This window comes from Leuciscus leuciscus (assembly GCF_965113295.1).
Source record: "Leuciscus leuciscus genome assembly, chromosome: 10".
NCBI lineage: Eukaryota > Metazoa > Chordata > Actinopteri > Cypriniformes > Leuciscidae > Leuciscus > Leuciscus leuciscus.
In genome coordinates, this window is record NC_138734.1 from 44392316 (window position 1) to 44399815 (window position 7500).

The 7500-nt window shown below is 41.8% G+C and overlaps 1 protein-coding gene across 1 annotated transcript in view; it reads left to right on the forward strand.

Moving 5' to 3' along the window:
* The window catches only part of fbn1 (fibrillin 1), a 115610-nt gene that overhangs the window by 58732 nt on the left and 49378 nt on the right, over positions 1-7500 (forward strand).

A 7500-nucleotide genomic window follows, 5' to 3' on the forward strand; every position in this document is an offset into this window, starting at 1 on the left:
CACACACACACACACACACACACACACACACACACACTCTCTCTCTCTCTCTCTCTCTCTCTCTCTCTCTCTCTCTCTCACACACACACACACACACACACACACACACACACACACACACACACACACACACACACACACACACACACACACACACACACACACACACTCTCTCACACACACACATTGTTATGAACCAACACTAAACCGTCACACAAACCGACTCAGAGCATCCGACGGCTGATGTTTCTCTATATGAAGTGGTGTGTGTGTGTGTGTGTGTGTGTGTTCATCCGACGGCTGATGTTTCTCTATATGAAGCGGTGTGTGTGTGTGTGTGTGTTCATCCGACGGCTGATGTTTCTCTATATGAAGCGGTGTGTGTGTGTGTGTGTGTGTGTGTGTGTGTGTTCATCCGACGGCTGATGTTTCTCTATATGAAGCGGTGTGTGTGTGTGTGTGTGTGTGTGTGTGTTCATCCGACGGCTGATGTTTCTCTATTTGAAGCGGTGTGTGTGTGTGTGTTCATCCGACGGCTGATGTTTCTCTATATGAAGTGGTGTGTGTGTGTGTGTGTGTGTGTGTGTGTGTGTGTGTTCATCCTCAGGCCTGATCTGAGCTCAACTATTAGAATGTTGACTATGGTCTGTAATGAGTGATTATGTGTTGCTATGCTGTTGAGCTGTTGCTAGGCTGTGTGAATCCCGTGCTTCTCCGGCACGATCTGAAGGAAATCCAGAGCCGCTCATGTTTTCCTCGGATCTGAGTCAGTGTTCAGGAATTCTGCTGGCGAGGGAAAGACAACGCCACATGTTCCCGGGAGCTCGGGATGTTGTACACGTGAGGAACTCTGGGAGATATTCTGCCCGGATTCCAGAGCGCTGATCAATCCCTAATGAAACGGCCCATTAGAGGCGGTTAACCAGTCGAACCACACGGGCGTTCCCAGAATCCCCTTCTCCGTGTTTTCCTCATTCACTCCAAAAAATGCTTTTCTTGTTTAGTGTTTTTGTCTTGTTTCCAGTCCAAATATCTAAAAGTTCTTAAATCAAGAAGCATTTACTAGATGAGTAATATGACATAAGGGGAATTTGTGAATTTCTGGGGAAATTAATCAAAATTGAATGAGTTGATGCTTAAAAAAAGCAAAATGATCTGCCAATGGGATATGAAAAATAATCTTAATTCAAAAAAGAAACAAGATTATTTTCTTATTTTTAATAATTGTATTAATTTCTGACCCCATTTGCAGATAATTTTTCTTGTTTTAAGCAAAAACTCATTCAATTTAAATTAATTTCCCCAGAAAACAAGACTTAATATCTTATGTCATTTCACTACTTTAGTAAATGCATCTTGATTTAAAAAATGTTTGATATTTGGACGGGAAACAAGACAACAATACATTGGGCCCTATTTTAACGATCTGAAACGCAAGTATCAAACACGAAACGCAAGTAACTTTGTGGGCGGATCTCGGGCGCTGTTGCTATTATACCGTGGGATAAATGACTCTTGCGCCCGACACAAATCTAAAATGAGTTGGTCTGAAGTAGCTTCATTACTCATAGGTGTGGTTTGGGCGTAACGTGAAATAAACCAATCAGAGCGACATCTCACATTCCCTTTAAGAGCAGGCGCGCTTGTTCCATGGCGGATTGCTATTATAACGTTGGATTTGCCAGACGCACGCCAGGAGCGGTTCACAGCCGAGGAGACCGACGTTGTCGTCAGGGCCGTAAAACACAGAGAAGTGACATTGGGGATGGAGAAACACACCCAAATTAGCTTCGGTTAAACAGGCGGATAATAATTTGGGTAAATGTGTAAACTAGATTTATGCCTATTTTTCACATCTTCATGGACACCACAATGATTTCCCTCGTGTAGAATATTTTTTCTTGTAATAATGTTTGGTTTTCTAAAAATGTGAACTGCTGTGTCTGTGTGTAGATGAGAGAAGCAAAGTGTGTGTGCGTTGTGCACACGCTACATTATGGCCAAGCATGCGCCCTTAAAATAGCATCTGAACGCGCCACTGACTTTAGACGAGGTTTCTCCTGGTCTGTGGCGGAATTGTTTTCTGAAACTGCAAAATAGCACCAGGGAACGTTTGCGCCGGAACACGCCTCCTCTTTGCGCTGAACCGCCCCCGGGAGCGCAAGTTCATTCCCTAATTTACCGACGTGCGTCTGTGGAGGGAAGAGTCCGCTGTGCGTCGGGTGCAAAATAAGAATGATACATGCGTCGGTGTACAAAGTCAATTGCGCTGGGTGCGAGATAGGGCCCTTAATATCTTATGTCATTTTACTACCTTTTAGTAAATGCATCTTGATTTAAGAAATGTTTGATATTTGGACTGGAAACAAGACAACAATACTAAGTAAGAAAAGCATTTTTTGGAGTGTTTTCCTTGTTTTTGTGTGTCATGAATGAACCCGTCGGAGGGAAGAGAGACCCACACGACAGGTTACGGTAACACTTTATAACACTGTTCCTTCATTAATGAGTAACTACACAGGAACTAATGAGTAACGCACTATTAACATTCTAGTAACTACTGTTAACTAACAACAAACTCTGATTAATGAATTAGTAAGTAATATCGCTCAGGTGAATTGTTATGAAACAGAGACGGATACAAATGCAAGTAAAAGGCGTTTATTGAAGTTGGTCAGATAAGCACACAGGTCGGGGAACAAACACTCAGATGGTGAGGTGACGCAGGGACTTCGATGGGCAACCCGGAGATGGCGTGCGGTGATCGATGTGCTCAGGAACCAGGAACCAGGGAACCGGTACGGTCGTTCTCGTTTAATTCTCGTTAATACGAGAATAAAACACGGGCTTGATCTTAGACACATGAAAGGCGGGATGAATTCTCCTGTACGCCGGAGGAAGTTTGAGTCGGACTGTCACCGGACTAGTAATCTTGGTGACAGGGAACGGGCCAATAAATTTGGGAGCTAACTTGTTGGAAACGGAACGGAGCGGAATGTTCTTGGTAGAAAGCCACACTTATTGATCCACGACGTATACGGGAGGCTTTGACCTGTGGCGATCGGCCTTAGCCTTCATGCGCTTCCCCACCTGGAGCAGAGTCTCACGGGCTCTAGTCCAAGTGCAGCGGCACCTCTGGACGAAGGCGTGGGCGGAGGGGACCGCGACCTCGGATTCCAGACTCTGAAAAATAGGTGGCTGGTAACCTAAACTACACTTAAACGGAGAGAGGCCCGTGGATGACACTGGTAACGAGTTATGTGCGTACTCAACAATAGAAAGTTGTTGGCTCCAGGACGAAGGATTCTTGGCTACCAAACATCGCAACATTCTCTCCAAATCTTGGTTGGCTCGCTCGGACTGACCATTGCTCTGGGGATGATAACCCGAAGACAGACTGACCGTAGCCCCCAATAGCTTACAAAACTCCTGCCAGAATTTGGACAAAAATTCAAATTATGTCCATTTTCTTACGAAATTCCAAAACATAAATAGCGTTTTGTCGCTGTGGCGTGAGATCGCTCTGGCTCAGGTCTAGAGAAGCACATGATCTTCTCTTCCGCCTTAATAACACCAGTTACAGCGCGAAATAAACATGAATGAGCATCTGAAAGTGTGTTAAAAGATAGAGTACAACTTATCGAATTCCGTATCATGTGACATGGAATCGCTCAATCAGTGTTTCAACCGTGGAAAGACGTCAGTAAATCAGCTTGTAAACGATGTCATGTAACGTCACATTTACCTCAGAAAAACCATATCCAGTGACCATAAACTCGTCAGTCAGCGAGAAGAGTTTAGAGAGGAGCATTCTGCTAAATATATGCACCATAATACATATTCATTATACTTTTTATGTAGGGTGACCATATTTTAGTTTTCAGAAAAGAGGACGGGAGCGTGGTTGATGGGTGGGGGCGTGGTTTGGGGAGGTGTGGTTAAGGGGTGGGGGCGTGGTTTGGGAGGCGTGGTTAAGGGGTGGGGGCGTGGTTTGGGGAGGCGTGGTTAAGGGGTGGGGCAGTGGTTGGGGGGTGAATGCATCAAAAAATACTTGACAAATGCATTCACAACCTTGCAACTATGTTATTGTACTTTAATACATAAAGCAGTGGTTCTCAAACTTTTTACACCAAGTACCACCTCAGAAAATATGTGGCTCTCCAAGTACCACCATAATGACCAATATTAAAATACAGTAACGTTAGCGTAGTAGGCCTAACTATTCAGCTACAGTTATGCACAGCTCAAAAACCAGGCAGTTTTATTTATAATAAGAATATTTATTGTTGTCAGCCACTTTAAACATTGTAACAACACAGTTTTAACATCAACACTGCACTGTGTGCTGCAGGTAAAATACAGGTAATTTTTTTAATGATTAAATTAAAATGTATTGCACCTTAAAAGTGAAATAAAAACTGTACTTACAGATTAAATTAAAATGTATTGTACTTAAAAGTGTAACACTGTTGTTAGCACTTGTGCTCGGTTCACTTTCATCCGCTTCAGTTCTTGTATTTGAAACATTCTCCTCCTGATCCAAACTTCTCTTGCCAGATTGAAGCCACAATAGCAGTTTTGAACTTTTCATAATTTAATCATCCACCTAACATTCATTTATATTTAACCTTTTCACACACTTAAGTTAAAAAAATTCAGCTCCTCCCCAAGCGTAAGCTTTTCAAGGCGACCGTTATAGATCATGATCACTTTGTTTCCATGGTGACTCGTCATTGCTTGTCACGCGACCACAACCACTCAATGACTGATGATCTGCTTTTATTAATTTTTTTATTCAAAATATTCACAAATTTGTTAGCTATAGCATTGAATCGCCTTTATAATGATCACGTTAGTTGGAAAAAAAAGCAGTTTGAATTTAGCAGTTTATCACGTTCTACTCACACCTGTGAGATCGAAATTCAGTGTTTCCTCTGCGTACCACTAGAGAGAACCTGCGTACCACTAGTGGTACGGTTACCACACTTTGAGAACCACTGACATAAAGTAATACATCCTTTCTATTCAGTGTTTGGCCTGCAATAGAATACTTATAAAAAAATAAAAAAAGTTTAGCTTTTAACACCTTTTACATGACACTATTTCTTTTCATGACCATAGTTTAAAAATCTACTACACTAATTCAGTAAAAAAAACAATTTCAGTTCTCCTGATGTTCTCTTATAGCCTATACTTTCTTTATGTGGGCTTCTAGGTCGCTAGCACCTTTATTTGACACTGACACTTACTTGCCAGCTTTGCAGTTCATGCATTCTGCTTTACACGGATCCCGACCGAATCGAAAACATGGGAATTTTCTCTGTAAATCATTTGTGAATTTACATTTGGGCTTTTAGTTTTTTTACGCTGTTAGCTACTTACATCTTATCTCACACTTGACCGTAAACTAAAATGTTGAGTCATGCTGCTAAAATTCTGTGAATGTAAAGTCCGCCTACTTTGATTTGATCGGTCATTTCAAATATTCTGACATTGAGGAGCAGTGACAGACCACTGAGGCTGAGATGAACACACACACACACACACACACACACACACACAGGACTCTGTATTCTGACATGCTCTCTGCTTGCCGCTGCGGATTGAGGAACGCGCTGATTATAACAAGACGGGGCGAAGCCGAAGCCGGTTTCATGTGTTTTGTGTGCAAAGGCAAGTGTGTATTTAAAGTACACCCTTAATGGCCCAATGAAAAATAATGAAAACCAGGACATTTTCATCACTTTATAAAAAACAGCCAGGACGGCCAGGACATGTCCTGGGAAAACAGGACGTTTGGTCACCCTATTTTATGTTCTTCAATATTTAATGCATGTTTGAATAAATCTGGCAGGTTTTTATGGCAGCCACCATTTAAATGTTTATATTTCATATAACTTTATTATTATAAAAATAAATAAAAGTGTAATGTGTTTGTTTACAAATCAGTTCATTTTTACCTTCAGTATTATAGTAGGCTAATGAAGCCTATAGTCTACAACTGACTCCCACAGTTACAGCATTAGTGAAGAGATTTGTAGGATGTATTGTAAAAGATGTTAAGATGTATTGCACCTGATATCCTAAATAATCAATATTGAATCGAAATCGAATCGAATTGTGAGATTTGTGTGAATACCCAGCCCTAATAACTCCCTAATACTGACTAAAGTCACTGTAAACCTTTGAGGATTGGACAGTAATGACTCCAGTGTTTCTACATCCTTCTAAAGGAACTACTAATGATATGGATCAGTTTTCTGAAGTGAAGATCATGGGAACACACACTAGTAATGACTAAAGTCTTACTAAATTCATTTCTTCCATTATTGAAGTGTTCCGTGTTTTGCTCGATGTGAAACTGCATGTCGGGTTTTCACATCCTCATCCTGAGGCGTTCTCCGCACATCTGCAGCCGCTTCTCTGTGTGTGTGTGTGTGTGTGTGTGTGTGTGTGTGTGTGTGTGTGTTTACTGCTGAAGATTTTAATGTCTGTCATTTATAAACGTCCTGCTGTGGGCTTCGTTTAACGAGATGTTTTCCAGGCATGATGGGATTGAAGTTTGATCGTAATGAACCGAAGGTCATTTGTTTTGAGTTCTGCTCGTTTCACTGTTGGATTGTGGGATAATTAATCTGGCAGAGATGGAGTCAGTGATTGATGACTGTTTGTAGGTCAGAAAGACCTGTGTGTGTGTGTGCGTGTGTGTGTGTGTGCGTGTGTGTGTGTGTGTGTGTGTGTGTGTGTGTTCGTTCCTCATCAGATGTGTTTTAACTGGCCCATCGGCTCTTGTAAATAAGGCTGACATCATCAGTGGTCATCAGCTTCATGGGCGTAGTTGCAGTGTTTGAGGTCAGAGGTCATTGTACACATACTCTCTTACACACACACACACACACACACACACACACACACACACACACACACACGTGCACTCTCTCTCTCACACACACGCACTCACTCACACACACACACACACACACATGAACCGGTAAGTTATTTTATATATTTATATATATTTACTGCACAGATAAAACTTCAGTTCTAGAGAAACATTCATCATGTAGTTTCATTTTCTATCATCACTTCATGTGTTTCTGCGTTAATTCTGTGTAATTTGACTGACATCATAATGAGTCTTTATTGATGAGCTTGTTTATCTGAGATTAATTCCCATCAGGCCAGTTCAGTCGTTTCTTGAGTCATTCATTTTGGAGTAAACAGTGAAGCGCTCCGTTATTCCCTCTCTCTCATTTAATCTCTTTGATTCGGTGTCAACCGGCGCATACTTTGTGGATTAGATGTGCTCTAATAAAAGCACAGCGTGTTAACAAGACAAGAAATGGAGATAGATGGAGAGAGAGAGAGAGAGACACTGATGGAGAGAGAGAGAGAGAGAGAGAGACACTGACGGAGAGAGCGAGAGAGAGAGAGAGAGAGACACTGACAGAGACAGAGAGAGAAAGAGAGAGAGAGAGAGACACTGACGGAGAGAGAGAG